Source organism: Sinohyriopsis cumingii, chromosome 6 (genome assembly GCF_028554795.1).
Source record: "Sinohyriopsis cumingii isolate HCF-2022 chromosome 6, ASM2855479v2, whole genome shotgun sequence".
NCBI lineage: Eukaryota > Metazoa > Mollusca > Bivalvia > Unionida > Unionidae > Sinohyriopsis > Sinohyriopsis cumingii.
This window is the reverse complement of record NC_142966.1, coordinates 32,675,196-32,688,733: the sequence shown is the minus strand read 5'-3', so window position 1 is coordinate 32,688,733 and position 13,538 is coordinate 32,675,196. Positions and strand designations below refer to the sequence as shown.

The window sequence follows — 13,538 nt, the reverse complement described above, 5'->3', positions numbered from 1 at the left end:
GATATTGTTTTGCTTTTACTGTATATTCGTCAACGATATTTTTTAGTTTTGTTTGCCATTCACGTGCTTGATTGTATCTTAAATGGCGAACGTTGATCGGAATGCTAATTATATTTCAATTAGGTGGGAATTTGGCGACTAATTCAAGACACCAATACTAAATCAAGCCGAGTTTTTTGTTTCTTCGGGTTCCACTGCAAATGTTTACGCATCGTTTTGCTCCAACATCAGTAACATAGATCCAGATGATCCAGTAAGTGGATAACGCCGTGAAATTGTGGTAGATATTGTAAATGTAATGCCAAGTACTGAGAACCTGTATATACCGGTAACCTCAGGGCGATGTTTGCTAGATTTATTACGTGGTGACCATAATGCTTGTCCAGAGCGCTACTGTATATACTACACTGTCGATACATTTTTTTATATGTCGGATAGTTTAATACCGATGACTGGTGGACGTCCAAAAAATTCATTAATGGATCTATTTATGTTTCTACGAAACTCATAAACAATTGTACATGATTAGAATAATCAGTTCTAAATGAGGTTATTTCATTATTATTAGTTCATCCTTGGTAGGTTCTTATTGTATTTCTTCGTTACAGCGTCATTGTCTGAGTCTGGTTCTCCAAGATCGGTAATTTAATTATTAAACATATTGAGAGAACCAGTAATTGTATCACCGGATTTTTATACTCGACTACGAATATTATCTAATATCGTTGACAGATTAACACCGGGTTTAATTTTTCCATTACTATCAAACACAGCTATGCTATTTTCAGCTACTCCATTAATTTTAACGGTAATATATTTCAATCAAAGATTCCTTGTTTTTAATTTTCATTACTTATCTTGAAATACATCTTCGTTTGGATCTACATTTGCAAGATTTACTAATTCAGATATTTCATCAATAATCTGTTTACTCACATTTTCATGGGTTATTTCGTCGGGGTTTTTCGTTTGTTTTTGTTTAGAAGATCTTCCGTAAATATCAACCATTATACTTTAATATCTGTTTAAAACGAAGAACCGTCTACTTATATATTCGTGTACGACTTTAGGAGGTGGTAATGTTGACGATGACACATCGTCGAGTACAGCAATTAATTCACGGTCACATATTGGCGGATCTGTTATTATCTGTGTTGGTAATGTTGAATATCAACTTGAAATATTTTTCATCGTGCTCACATATTTTAACAATTATTTTGGTGTCGCCAACCCAAACAATTCCACGTGGATCAATCGCTATGCAACCCAATGAGTTCCTGGACATTAACTTTTATAAAGATTAATAATACGTTTCAACATCGTTTGGTTATTTTGGTAAAACGATCATGCATAAAAAACATCTCTGAAATTTTTATATTTAATTTTTCAACAACATCGAGCAAATCAAAATTGGACATGGGAAGAATCAGCGAAGTGCCAATGGAAGTCTTAGAGCCTTTTCCGTACCAGTGAGGGGTTCCTGGCAATCTTATACCCTTTGTCTTTGTTTTAGAAGTTTTCATTTCTTTTCCAAACTGTTTCTTACTGCTAATCAACCAGCGGTTCCAGCAGCATCAAGTGCAGCAGCTTTTGCAACAGCTGGGGCTGCAGCGTCTAATAAAGCTGGTATAGCTGCAAGAAGTGGAAATATACCACCAGGCTTGATTGAATCTTTAATGGCACTCGCAGAAAGATTGAGTTTCTGACAATTATAGTTTATTTTGACCATCTGTGGTCTGATCTTTTCTTTAGGGATATTTTTTATTCCACAGTTCTTAGCTAACTTTGATTGAAGCTTTTTAATCTGACCAGGAATCAGACTGACCCAAACTTGATGATATGACATTATAAATATCGTGAGCGATTTAATTTCATATTTTCTACTGGAACGTCAATAACTCTCATTCGTCTACCAGTACCTTCAAGCAGCATTGCTTTATCGCTGAGTATAACTGCAATTGCTCTGTAATTAACGCCAGCTTGGTTTACGCGAGCTTTAAAATGAATATCAACAACAGATTGTTTAAATAAGTCTGTATGTTCCAGCGAAAAGTAATAGATCGGATACATATTTCTAAAATCTAACTGTGATATATGCAAACCAGTTTCCATATTTTGATCACGTCCCATAAACGTCAATAAGCTATGATATGCACGCGCTACAAGATTATTTTCAATCTTTAACAATATATCTTCAGATGGTTCCTGATGTCCATTTATCCTTAAAGAAATTTCACTAATTTCAAGGTCGTCAAATATCATATGACTATGTGTCTGTGAATTTTGTCATACAACATATTGTAAAGCAATACATATATGTATTGGTGTAGAAACTCCTTGTTGTGATGCTATATGCCATGTAAATAACCCAACAACATTACTTTGAATGATTTTCCACCTGAATTCATAAAAATAATTAACTTTTCTTCTTCAGAAACTAATGGAGTCAATACTGGCATCCACAACGAAAGTTTTGTTAATATTACTTTACCGTCATCAGCAGCAGTAGCGGCTATTCGCCAGATTACATCATTATCATTGCCCTTTCTCACAAGTACAACTGTATATTTCACCCCAAAGATAACCTTTCAGAGAGTTCTACGAAATCCAAAGATATGTGACATTGGAATTGCGCATGAAAATCTTCTATTTCCATCTTTCAACATCCAGCTATATATGGTGTATTAGCGACGACATCTGTTACAATTTCTCCTTCTACTTTAATAAACGCTTCAGCAGGTAAAAATATCTGCTTGTATCTTGAATTTGTAGTTCTATTCGACCACGCTGATTTGGTACACGTGCGTCATAAGAATAATATTGATAATTGCGTTTAGATTCATCTTTAAGAATTTGTGCGTCCATATCTAGTGCATGATCGGATATATGTCTAAACATTTGTATTACACTGGTCAACAGTGAAATCATTACTGACTTGAAAAGGTCCTAATCTGTAGTATTTTGGTGTGCCGAACTCTAATATAACCGTGAAAAATTTGTATTGGCTCTCGTTTTGAAGATATTCATATACCTCATTTTCTATGTTTCACTGTGTAAATTTCTCCAGTAGGACTGCAGCAACATCCGGAATAATGATGTAACATTGCATAATACCATCATGCTCACATCATCCACAGTTGATTGCATCATTTTCTGATGCAATGCAATACTAATGCCATGCAGGTGCTGAAGTAAGTTGACGTCAGCAGTGTACTAGACATGTGTAGGCCTATTATACTAATGCCAGGCGGCTGCTGAAGCTGACGTAAGCAGTGTACTATATAAAGCCCAATCAGATAGGTTCAGCATTTAAAATATTTTAGACGTTGTGCGAGACAGTTCAAGCTACTGTTACATAAAACTTATTATTTTATCCATTTACGTACAATAAAGAACAGTAATGCCTCGAAAGTGTGTTAATACCGCGGACAATTTTTGCTATATTTGTGGGGAAGTGACATTTGCCAACCAGAAGAAAAGTATCAATTCTCAAGTGAAGAAGGCATATCATCTTTACTTCGGATGCAAGGTTGGTGACCAAGACAAGCCTTGGGCTCCGCATATATGCTGTGCTACATGTACAACACAGCTTTCACAGTGGTTGAATTGCAAAAGGTCATCAATGCCGTTTGCAGTCCCAATGGTGTGGAGAGAGCCAAGCAACCACCTAAATGACTGTTACTTCTGCTTGGTTCCTCCTCTTTCCGGCGGAATAACGAAGCGAAAGAAGTCGAGAATAGTCTACCCAAACATTCCGTCTGCATTGAGACCAGTTCCACATGGTGAGGGACTTCCTATTCCAGAACCTCCAGCAGAATATTCTCTTGATTCATCTGACGAAGACAAAGGTGAGTCGACCTGTTCTTCTCCTGGTCCATCAGCATGCAGTGATCCAGATTTTCACTGTGGTGCATCATCAACCCCACACAGAATAACACAGGAAGAACTAAATGACCTGATTCGTGATTTGGACTTATCAAAGAACAAGGCAGAATTGCTAGGATCAAGACTCCAACAATGGAATCTTCTAGAAGAAGATGTCACAATTACTGCATATCGAAAGCGCCACCAGCAATTGGAGCCTTTCTTCAGAAAGGAAAGTAATCTGATATTCTGTTCCGATATTGAGGGCCTCATGAATGCTTTAAAAATCACTCATGACCCACAAGAATGGAGACTATTTGTGGACTCTTCGAAACTGAGTCTCAAGGCTGTGCTTTTGCACAATGGAAACATTCTTCCATCTATTCCAGTAGCGTATGCTGTCCACATGAAAGAGACATACGATAACTTAAGGCAGCTACTGAATTCCATTGAGTATAACAAGTACAGCTGGCACCTCTGTGGTGATTTGAAGGTAGTTGCCCTTTTAATGGGACTGCAGCAAGGATATACAAAATACATGTGTTTCTTATGCGAGTGGGATAGCCGAGCAAGGGAAATGCACTACATGAGGAAGGAATGGACTCACAGGCAGAATGTAGCCATTGGAGAGAAGAATATCCAACACCCAGCTCTGGTTGAGGCTCAGAAAATCTTGCTACCACCCCTTCACATCAAACTAGGTTTGATGAAGAACTTCGTGAAAGCCATTGACCGGACTTTGCCAGCATTCCGATACCTGCATGAAAAATTCCCTCGACTCAGCGAAGCAAAGATTAAAGAGGGAGTTTTTGTGGGTCCTCAGATTGGAGAGCTTTTCAAAGATGACCGGTTCAACAACTTGCTGGAAGGTGACGCGAAACAAGCATGGAATGCTTTTCGCCTAGTTTCTACAAACTTCCTCGGAAATGTTAGGGCAGAAAACTATAAGGAACTAGTAGAAGACATGTTGATGAAGTATAAGAAACTTGGCTGCAATATGTCTCTAAAGATTCACTTCCTTCATTCCCATTTGGATTTCTTTCCTAGCAACTGTGGTATTGTTAGTGATGAACACGGCGAACGTTTTCATCAAGATATCGCAACAATGGAACAAAGATACCAGGGAAAATGGTCCACTACAATGCTGGCTGACTACTGCTGGACACTCCTCAGAGATGCTCCCGAACAGCTGTACAAGAGACAGGCGAAGAAATCTAAGATGTAGTCAATGACTTGATTTTTTATAGGTAGGCTATTACAGTTGACCTTTTACTATTGGAATGCATTTCGTTATGTAAACATTAATTTCTTGCAGATTACAAAAAAACTAGAGCCAATTTTGCAATTTGACTGTCATATTCGTGTTCAGCACATAAAAATTGATAAGAATTGACTAATTTTATTTCAGTAACATGACTTTTGTAAAAATTTGTTGTCCAGTGTTATAATTGTCATCGTCTAACACGAAAACAACTTCCTGAAATAAAACTTGTATTTACCGGCATAGTTTCATTGGTCAACTTTGCAGGAACGACCTCATTAACATTCAGCTCTATACCTTTTTGATTTGCAGCCTGATTTGTTTTTTTTTTACCGATATTTTCAGGCATAAATTGAGTGCTGGGTTATTTTACTGGTTGTGGTTTTCTTCGTCCTAATGGAGCTAATCTTTGTTTGATCGCGAATTTCGTATTCTGTCCATTACAGGTTCACGTTGAACATTATGTACGATCTTTTTATTAAATTACAAGTTGATTAATTACAAGTTTCAATCGCTGTAATAATCATCAGGAATTTCGTTAATGAGAGATCGATAAAAAAAATAATATCCATAATACCGATTGTAAATAATCTTCGGCAAATATAAGATATTTCATTAATAATTTCTGCTGAATTATTCCCTGTGCGTTTTCCCTGATCAGAACTTCTAAGCCATCAACATCGGCAAAAACACTGTCAGGACAAGTTCCTTAAGTAACAAAACCACTTCCAGTAGCACCAGGAGGTGTGCCAGATTCGTTTTGTCTTATATCTTTTTTAAATTGATTCACATTCGTGTCGTTATCTTCAGCAAGTTTGTTAGTATATATACATCTTTAACCCAGTTATATTTTGTTTTCCAAGATCCAACATATTTCGGTTTTGCATAATTTTGTCTGATTGTATCCCTGTGCGGCAGTATCTACTGTACCTATGTATTCTGATTTATGATATTGTCTAAACCACTATTTGTAAATTTATTCTTAATATCAATTAGTAGAAACTGTGATTAAGGAGATTGTAGTTGAAAAGAGTGTTGTTTAAAAAATTGAAGTTGAGGTTGTTTTTGAACTTTTTGTTTAAAAAATTTGTGACTCAGGTTGAGAAATTTGTGATTCAGGAATATTTGTTTTTTGTGGCTCAGGTTGAACAATTGTTTCAGTAATAAACACAATATGCCTATAGGCAGGGACGTCATGGGGGGGGGGGGAGGGAGAGGACATTACCCCCCCACCTAGCCAAAGAGTAAAAGTGTTTTCATGTGTTCATGAATCCCCCCCCCCCCCGCCGATATGTTACTGGGTATTTTTTTTTTTAAAGAATTTTGTTCAAACACTTTGATGAATTTTTGACGAGGTATTTAACTTCCTAGTGTATTCTATAGGTTTGTTCTTCCGAGTAGGTTTATATCACCTATCTCGGTTTATATCACCTATCTCGAAATCCCTCTCCTATTAATTTTGTGACCTTGGCTAGAGGTCCCTATATCCCGTGTATGCTATAGGTGATTATGTTATATGTTTGTTCGTGCTATAAATTGTTTTCGTGTAGGGATAGCCTTCTACATCACATCAAACCCGGTTGTCTTTCGACCCTTATAACTGGATCTTATAGATTCGTTTTAAGAAAAATTTTAACGGATTTTTTGTCATTTTGGAATATTGGCGAAGTGACGGTGTGTTACTTTTATGAGAAAAGAATACCATTAGTGTTTTGATGTATGCTATATATGTGTGTGGCACTTCGCAAATCTTATTTAATAAGGTCATCCATATTCGTGGGAGCTCCATATTTCCTTTATTATTATATACTTCACTCTCTCGAACTGGCTGCCTTTGATAATTTATTTTATTTCCAAAAATTTCCTGAACATTTTTCCTTAATACGGTCTAGTGTCAGTACAGTTGTTAGTATTCATGATGTATATACGGGGGTACGAGGGTCAAGTCCTTTTAAGGTAACTATCCCCTGTGGGTAGTTCTCATTGCCCCCGCCCCTCCATATTAAGTCCCAATAACTATCACTTGGCCACATGCCCTCATTGTTGTTACACTATAGCTGCTAATTTCATATAGTGTCTTTTTTGCGAAATTCCCATCTAAATATAGTACATTTTGGTTTTTATTGGGACGAGTTTTCCTAATTTCATGTATGACTTTTAAATGGTCATTATGTGTTTTTGAATATTGCGTCATAACATGAAATTTTGAAAATGGTCCTGTTTTGCACAGTGGACATCTCGGCGGTACTCTGACCATACGCCGTCTCACTGCAGCTTCTCCTGTCAACCACGCATTATGCATGTATTTGAAGCAGAGGCTTTGGATTTTCAAAGATCCCAGTTTTGTCCAATTTCGCCATGCTCTATCCCAGTCAACGTATATATTTTCTTTTTCTACTGTGCTCTTGATATTTTTTGTTAACTCCTCTCTTATCCAATTATATGTTAAAATTTGCTCCTTTTCCCAAAGCTATTTTTTATCCCTATATTTTAAAACTAATTCTTTAACATTTCTAAACTTCCTTGGAATTTCCAGTTGTTTGACTATTTTATTATTTTTGTATATGTCCTCCCTATTTCTTATTGAGAATCCATAACGGTTTATACAAATACCTTCCCACTGACTCATTGGTTCTGCTCTTAGTCTCTTGAACCTATCTAAAATATGAATATATAAAACTGAAGTTACGGGCTCCGAAACGTGCGATTTTCGCGAAGTTTTTCATTGTGGACACTTCCGTGCTCCTATGAAAAGAAGTATAATTTTTTGAGCCAATCATATTTCGGCGTTGACGTTAGTGCCGCATAGTTTTCCTATATTGAAAATAGAGATGCATGTATACGATGTGGTGTGCAGTGAAGAAGACAATGTATAATTCTTGCATGGAACAGGATTCCTAAAGTTGAATCGAGTTAATGGTAAGTAAAAAACTTACTTTTGCATCTACCGCTGTTCTGTAATTCAAGAAGGGATGCACCATAGAGTTGAAAACATTGTCCATATCGCTCTTGTCACCGGTTTTCACATGAGCACGGAAGTGTCCACAATGAAAAACTTCGCGAAAATCGCAAGTTCTGGAGCCCGTAACGTCAGTTTGGTACAACGCAGAAAAGTCAATGATGGCTTGATGGATAGAAAAATATCTCAAAAGTACAAGAAGCCATAGAGTATGGTTGTGTGCCTTTAAAGACGGAAACAGCAGAGGGAAATCGAGGGTCATGGATGAAGCAAGATCCGTACCTTCTCTCTTCTCTATATATTATGATAGATAGGGTCCTATGTCAGAACGGGTCATCGGGGTAATCTAAGGTATTTTTGTCAATCTGTATGATTTTTTTCCTCCAGATTATTGTTTTTGTTTTCTCAACATCAAGCTCGCATGGAGTTCCTGTGTTGGTGATTATTCTTCTTGTACAGTACAAAGCGCATTGGGCTGGATATAATACCTTTATGTATAATCTGTATCTTATACGTTTCGTTCGGCCCGGTTAGCTCAGTCGGTAGAGCACGGGACTCTTAATCCCGGGGTCGTGGGTTCGAGCCCCACATCGGGCGAGACTCTTTATTTTTTTTTTTCTTATTCAATAAAAAAAATTCTATTCACTTCTTTTTGGTGCGTTATCTTGGCTCCTTGAACACGTTTTAGATTTTCTTTATTTTTTAAAACAGAAAATAACGTTTTTAGTTTCTATACTTTTAAGATTCAATCCAGTGCCTTTACGTAGAATACAAGTTATGGTGGTGGTGGTGGCATTATCAGTGTTTTTAAAGTAAAATACATTTTTTATTATGGAAGTTCAGCTTTTGCCGATTTACACACGAAACCATTTTCATTGTTGTTATATTCCCCGCTTAAGAATATTAAAAAAAAAAAAAAAAAAAATTAAACTTTGGTTTTCTACACATCTGGCCATTAAAACTTTCCTTTTGTGTTTCCTATTAAGAACAATAAGCTTTGGACCATCTAGTCATCAACATAAGTAACCTGTACAATCTACATAGCTTCAGTCAGAATTTTCCATTTCCAGCGTCCAGTACAAAAACAACGATATTGCCCCAATCCTTGACTTGTTTTCAACCAAACTACATCAGTTTCCCCCCCCCCCACATGATAACATTAATTTTATGTCTATCCTTCTTATTAAATAAATATTAAATTAAATGTTAAAGACTGCATCGGGGTGTAAGAAGACTGATTCTTAGAAGTCTATATATTTTCATTTTCTGTAATTATTTTAATTTTAAAAAAATACATTTATTATTATTATTATTATTATTATTATTATTATTATTATTATTATTATTATTATTATTGAAGTCAGTAAACAAAGCAAGAAGGAGAAGCAGAAGAGAGGGTGAACATACCAATTTTGGATCAAGTCTTCTTTGAAAATAAAGCTTCCTACGGAGAAAAAAAAATTAAAATACAAGGTCAATAACATCAAACCAAAGCCTCTAACCGACCGAGATTTTCTTTAATTGGGTTAGCCCATTCTGTTACTTTATCTTTGTCGCTTGTGTTTTCAAAATTTGTAGGTGTGTTTGTTTACCCACCAGGACACTCACTGTTGATCGTCACCCTCCCTGCTTCTGTCTGTTAACAGAAAAATTTATCAAGATATACACGATGTCGCGACCGAGGATCATTTAAATTTATTGTGATAAATCCGTGTGGGGTAGCTTTCGCACATGAAAATAAGTTTTTGAACTGAATAATATCCATATCCCCTGAACATCATGTCCAGTGACTATTTCGCAGAGTATGTGTATCAACTCCATTAAACACAACTAAAATATTGCAGTTATCTCTGATCACTTTAGGCAATTGTGTATACCACTGAGTAACATAAATCGCGTCTGAGTTTTTATGCCTTCCTAGAGAAAATATCCAAGCTGGATTTGATTGTTTGTCCAGCATTACATCATCATATATTACGAGAATATTAATAAATCCATCGAGGTCATCTACAGATGGGGCTTCGTCAATATCGGTGATAAAATCAACAATACCATTGCCGTCCTCGTCTTACAATTTTTAGTTTTCATTAAAATCTTTAAGCATTTTGTAGCATCAACAGATGGTGCCACTAAATTTAACTCATCCACCTTGAGCCATCTCGTTATCAGATTAATTAATAATTGCGTCTTACCAGACCCAGATGGACCTATGATAAATGCTCTGATAGAATTTGGTAGCGTTGGATGATGTTTGACTGGCCCTTGCTTTCGTGTCGCTGAGAAATCAATGATATCCATGTTGTACAAATATAATAAATAAATGGATTTATATTGTGTTCGATGCAGAGCATCCACCCCCACCAGTAAATTGACAACAAAAGTAACGAAAACAAAATGCGTGCACTTACAGGCAAGTGTGTAAAATATGGTACCAAAAAAAATACAAATGTATTTCTTCTCGTATGAAGACAGGTTGCGATATCGCTGCTTCATTAGGAAAATTACCAGAATCTCCATGAGCTATATGCTCAAGAGAAAAATATCTTCCTGGATATAAGTATTGTTGTCTTGGAACCCGACTTGACATCTGACTTGACGAGCGAGATCAACCAAGACCTGGAGAGTATCCAATAAATGCGATTGATCAAGCATGTCACGTTCATGATGTTGCGTATAAAAATACAGATATACAACAACGACATATTGCAGATGTGAAGTTGATTCACTCTTTAAATTCCTTGATAAATAAATCTCTCAGAGAAAAACTTGCTTGCTTTGAAAATCTGCGATGAAAAGTAAACTAGTATTAGGGGATGGTAATTATTCAACAGATTATTATGTCACACGTTCTGTTGCTGCAAATAGGTTAACACGACAGGCAATATTGCAAATTATCTACCACCACCTAAACAAATTCAGTATACACATGTTGCTGTCAGCGCTCCCAATGAAGTTCATCAAGCAGAGATTTTGTTTTTATCACACGATACTATTAAAATTTTCAGACGTCAATCGTGCACATACAAATAGGCGTTGACTGTCGTTGACGTTGCAAGTAGGTATAAAAAAGCAGAACATCTATCAACTAAAACAGCAACTGATGTTCTTTTTTCCTTATGAACGAATTTATCAGCGCGGATCCGGGCCACAAGGTGGTCTACGATGGCCACAATTGCTACAGGTTGATCCTAGCAAGGAATTTCTTGGTGCAGTATCATCTCTGATGAAAAAACATAACGTCAAAATCAGACGAGGACATACCGTAATTCACCGCGATCAGGCAGTTGTTGAACTATTAAATCGAACACTTGCAGTGCTCACAAGGGACAGCGCGCAAATTCCAGGGAGGGGGGCGACAACATGATACATTTGGGGCATCTCGTTTCCTAAGGCCTGTGAGGACTATCGTCTTCTGGAATGTGTGTGTGTGTGTGTGTGTGTGTGTGTGTGTGTGTGTGTGAGAGAGAGAGAGAGAGAGAGAGAGAGAGAGAGAGAGAGAGAGAGAGAGAGAGAGAGTGTGTGTGTGTGTGTGTGTGCAGGGGCGGATTAAGGCTCACTGGTGCCCTAAGCACTGACAAATCTTGGTGCCCCCCTCCTTTCCACGTACACCTGGGAAGATAACCCTAGGGTGCACCATGATCAAGAAACAGAACATTATGATCAATTTGCACTAGTTTTATCAATTTTTTTTGCAAATCTTCATTCGTTTTTTTTTTCTTTTCACCCTTTTCTCAACTTTGTGGTGCCCCCTTTGGCCCTGGTGCCCTAAGCACGTGCTTAGTCTGCTTAATGGTTAATACGCCCCTGTGTGTGTGAGTGTGTGTGTGTGTGTATGTGTGTGTGTGTGTGTCTAAATGGAAGCACCTAATGCAATTTAACTTGACGGGTATGTCAATTATAGTGATTTTTTACCAAATGATGCTATGATATTTCACAGAGCTGATAAAATTATGAAATTTTGAAATTGTAAAATGTGATCAATAATCTAGTTAGGAATTATATTTATTTACCAGCTGAACTATTCTCGTCATCTAAATGTTAATGAGGAATCCGTGTTAACTATTTTCTTCGCTTGATTAATGAATCTGAACCGATACAATAATTCAGCCAATACAAAACTCATTGTGCTGTGGGAAAAAGCACAATTAAACGATTTTTTCAACATGTGCTGTTATTGTAGAAACGAAGGTGTTGTTGGAGTTCTTTCATAACTTTGACCGAGTAATCTAATCCTGTAAGGCACGTGTTTTACTACGCACGACTTTTCTTCTTGTTCTTGTTTGTTTGTTTTGTTTTGTTATTTTCTTTATATATTTTTTTCTTCGGTTTTTTTGTTGGGGGGGTGTCTATTTTTAGCGAATATCTTTAAATAGTCTGTTGGACGTTTACACTAAACACTACTACTGTGCTAATTTTTGAAGGTTTATAATAGGTAATAGAAATGTAGTAAATGAAATGATTTAATATCTAATGTTCATGCTATTTAATCACGAGGATTCAGTTCATCACCGCAACATATGGGGAAAAAAAGTTACGATCCCAATTTTGCTGTGATATGGAGAGCAACTCTGATATAGGATGCAACTTTGTCATATAGGGAACCTTTATTGTAAGAATACCGATTACACTTTGAAACCTCTGTCGACTTTCTTAATTTTATTTTTTTCTTTTTACGTTCTTTATTTACTTTGTCCAGATGTTGAAGTGTGATTATAAGCTTTTCACCCAGCTGATTTTCTGAGTTAAGTTGTGATGAAAGATGGGGTCAAACGGGTTTATGAAGTCTTATTAGGGATATTTATTTTCTTGGGCAAGATTGGGTGATGAAAAAGAAAACTGACAAATGTAGGAGGAAAAAAACAACGTTGAAACTAATAAAATAAAGTCGGAAAATAATGGGAATTATTTTCCCATTATGATGTTATGATTAATTTTAATGTTTGGTGTAAACGATCTATTTAAAGATATTTTATATATGAAGAAAAAAAAATAGAAAAAAATATTCGCCCGATGTGGGGCTCGAACCCACGACCCCGGGATTAAGAGTCCCGTGCTCTACCGACTGAGCTAACCGGGCTACATAGCTAAATGAAGAATATAGACACTACATAAAGCTCACTATATCTCCCATGCTGTATCAAACAAACGGGATTTTCCCAATCATTTTTAGGGTAACATGGTCATATTTGGTAGGGTAATTCAGACCGTGGATGTACGTTCTGCTGTTTACAGCAAAGATATGCAAATTACTTGCTGTGTTCTTTGTTTTTATTTGTGCATATGCGTATGCAAATTAGTAAAGATGTTTCCAGGAGACAAGGTCATCGTGTGACAAAATGACGTAATCGCCTCGGTATTCTCTCTTCCGCGCGAGTTCAGAAACGGCATTCATGATTTTTTAAAAATATTATTCAGGACCCTAGTCAGGCATCAATCATCCAAGATTTGTACAGC

General features: G+C 36.6%; 2 non-coding genes across 2 annotated transcripts; one reads left to right on the top strand and one right to left on the bottom strand.

The window, feature by feature from the left end:
• The first annotated feature begins 8,608 nt into the window (after nt 1–8,608).
• Trnak-cuu (transfer RNA lysine (anticodon CUU)) lies at nt 8,609–8,681 on the top strand. Its single transcript has one exon. It is a non-coding gene; the product is annotated as a tRNA-Lys (tRNA).
• Nucleotides 8,682–13,088: 4,407 nt separating this feature from the next.
• On the bottom strand, nt 13,089–13,161 carry Trnak-cuu (transfer RNA lysine (anticodon CUU)). Its single transcript has one exon. It is a non-coding gene; the product is annotated as a tRNA-Lys (tRNA).
• Nucleotides 13,162–13,538: the final 377 nt, after the last annotated feature.